Raw genomic sequence first — 3,291 nt, forward strand, 5'->3', positions numbered from 1 at the left:
ATTTTACAAATATCACTAGCAAAGCAGTATTCAAATAATCGAAAGTTGGTTAATATGGACCCTATATCACGGTATAGGTTAGGCCCAGATAACTGAGTGTCATTGAGAGAGACGTTGGTACTTGTTTTCGCACTAGCATCGAAGACTACGCGTAAAGGTGTTGTCGTACTGCTCGGTCTGAGTATACTGTGATGCGGAATTAAATATCTACTAGGCTCACTACCAGTATACAACTCCATGTGATCCAGCTTCTCATATTCTAGCATGAAATCATTGTACGCCTGTTGTAATACTGGTGAGCGTGCGAGTTTTCGTTCCGTCGCTAGAAGCCTGCGTTCAGCGGCAGCGCGCGAATCCCCGAGCGGCGGGGTGTCAGGCACAAATGGTAGAGGAACGACGTATCTACCGCTCTCGTCGCGGCTATGCTCGTTCGCGTAAATATCCTCTGCCAGCTGATCCAGCGGACTAAGTACAGGTTTGCACGGCAATTCCTCTACTTCCCAAAAATCACGCAACGTTTTGTCCAGACTTTTCTCTTCACAGACCGATAAGTGGAAATTTTGTGAGGTTAATTGAGAATCATAGTACAGTTTTCCACTTACTACGTAACCAAATACTGTCTCAATAACATTCGGTATATTTGACTTAATGTTGACCGGCTTGTCTTTAATTAATTCTGACACTACATCGTTGCCTAATAAAATATCAACCGCTGACTTTTCGTAGAACAATGGGTCAGCTAAGTCGAAACGCTTATACTCTTCCACAACCTCGTACGGAAACGAAATATTCGGCATTTCCGACGAAACTTTGGCTACCACTACCATATCTACCGCAAAACTCGGAACGTCCGATTTACACGGTTTTATGTCGCAAGTAATAATACCATAGTTTTTAACTACTTCGCCGCCTAGTCCAGACACGGTAAACGGACATTTGTTGCGACGCAGGCCCAAACGTTGAGCACAATCTAACGTAATAAACGAGCTTTGAGCACCCGAATCTAGAACTGCACGGCAATTCTGCGGTTGACCCGCGATATCAGCAATGTGTATGCGAGTAGTACCTAACACAACACCATAGTTTGCGTCTTCATTCACGGAATGAAGCGATTCTTTTACCGCGACGTCAGTATCCGCATCGACACTCACGGAGTGTGACGGATTTATCCCGGCTACGCATACGTTAGAGCGAGATGGCTGCGACGTCAGCACGGCTGACGACGCGCCTGCGTCAAAAAGGGCGGCTGCGGCGTCAGCACGGCTGACGGCGCACCCGCGTCGCGATGAAGCAAATAATGGTGAGGCGAAGAACATACTCCACAAGTCATGTAGCTTCTGCACTCAGAAGAATCATGACTAGATTTTAAGCAATTCGTGCATAACTTTAAGGCGTTGACACGGTCAATCCTATCCTGAAACTGTTCGCACCGGTAAATCATATGATTTAAATTACAATGCACGCATATCGGCTTTTTAAAGTTATGAGTGTCGTTTCGAGTTGTAGTCAAGCCAAGTTTAGGCGAAACCTGGGGAGATCGTGAATTTTTATAATACATGTTATTCAATTGAGTAGGCTTACTCGGTTGCGGTGTACTGTATTTGTTAGGAATAAAACCAGATTTTGTTTTGTTTTGAGTTGACGAAGAAGCGGTCCAGGAGCTAGTACTCGGGAAAGTATGTTCGAGTACTTTAATTTGTTTATTCACGAAATCAATGAGTTCTTTGAAAGTCGGCAACTCGTTTTGATCCCGGCTTTCTTCGAATAACTTTCGCGTGTGGCTATCGAGCCCGCGTAAGGCAATATGGCAGAATAGGTAGTCATCTAAATCTCGAATTTTCAATGCTTTAATAGCTTTCAATGAATGGTCAAAAGTTTCAATAAACGAAGTCAAATTCGCGACACTATCTTTTGTCAGCGGGGTAAAACCCAGCATTCGGTCTAAATATCTCCCGGTCAATGCCCTTTGATCATGATACTTGTCTAATAAACTTTGCCACACTACGGCATAATTATTAGCAGTGATCGGAAGATTTTTCACCATATTTAGTGCGGAACCCTTCACACATGACAACAGATAGTGAAATTTGTCGATGTCATCGAAGCTACGATTATGTACTAAAGACACGAAAGTATCGTAGAACGTCGTCCAATTTTCAATCTGACCATCAAATTCGATCAAAGTAAGCTTAGGCAATGACGGCCTACCTAAATTGCTCTCATTATTTGTTTGACGTAAATTCGCCGACTGCTCCTGGTTTAACTTTTCACAGTTCAAAGCTACTCGTTTGCACGCATAAAATAAATCGTCAAAACTCTCTAGTACGCTTGTCGAGGGCTTAGAATCTGGTGACTGTTGCAATTCAAGTACAACAATATTCATAACAATATTTTCGAAGTCGCTACGAGCGTCGTCGAGTTCTGAATACTGTACCAAAAATCTCTGCACCGAATCTAAGCTATCCATTCTAAGTGTTTTGGATAAATCATAAGCCTTTTGAACCTTACTGAACAGATATTCTTTTTTCAAATTTAAAATTTTTAATTGTGATTCACAATCTTCACCCTCTATTATTGGCGCCATTTTTAAATTCTGTCACGGACAAATGAATAACAATGGACTTGCCAACTTGAAACAAAAAAATGAACTCGCCCGTGTGCAATTACACACGTGAAAAAAATGATTTAAGATGTTTATTTTAAAGAAATATGACGTGAATACGATTCACGGTATAATGGGTAACAGAATAGTGTAACTTTTTAATAGAAAATTCGGATCGGAGGCCAAAAAATGTGGCGTCACGGAACCACGTAAAGAAAAGTTTTCGAAGCAAATGGACTGTATGAGGAGAAACTGGTTGTTTAGAATGACCTAAAAAACTGGACACAGAAAGATGGGCTTTCGGTTAATACTGCCTTTATCATTCCAGATTAATTACAAAAGACTCACCATGCCTTTCCTCTACGATAGCGAACCCGTCGAAAGTTTTCAGCAGTCCAGGCTTAGGTCAAATCTAAATGTCTTAAAAAAGTCACACGTACGCACGGATTACACAAAATAATATTCTTTAACACAGCACAACTAAAATGTTCTCTTGATGTAGTAGGTTTTAATTAATTAATAAAATATTGAAATAAAATGTGCCTTCTTCTGGCGAGTTCAAATTGACACTAGTTGCGCGCGCAGACCATAGCCAATACCTTCGTAGGCTGCGTTTCGTTTCAGTCAGACTTAGCGCAGCGCTTTTGCAAATTAAAACTAGAATAAAAAAGGCGATATATCGAACACTC

The sequence above is a fragment of the Choristoneura fumiferana genome, chromosome 10 (assembly GCF_025370935.1).
Source record: "Choristoneura fumiferana chromosome 10, NRCan_CFum_1, whole genome shotgun sequence".
Taxonomy (NCBI): domain Eukaryota; kingdom Metazoa; phylum Arthropoda; class Insecta; order Lepidoptera; family Tortricidae; genus Choristoneura; species Choristoneura fumiferana.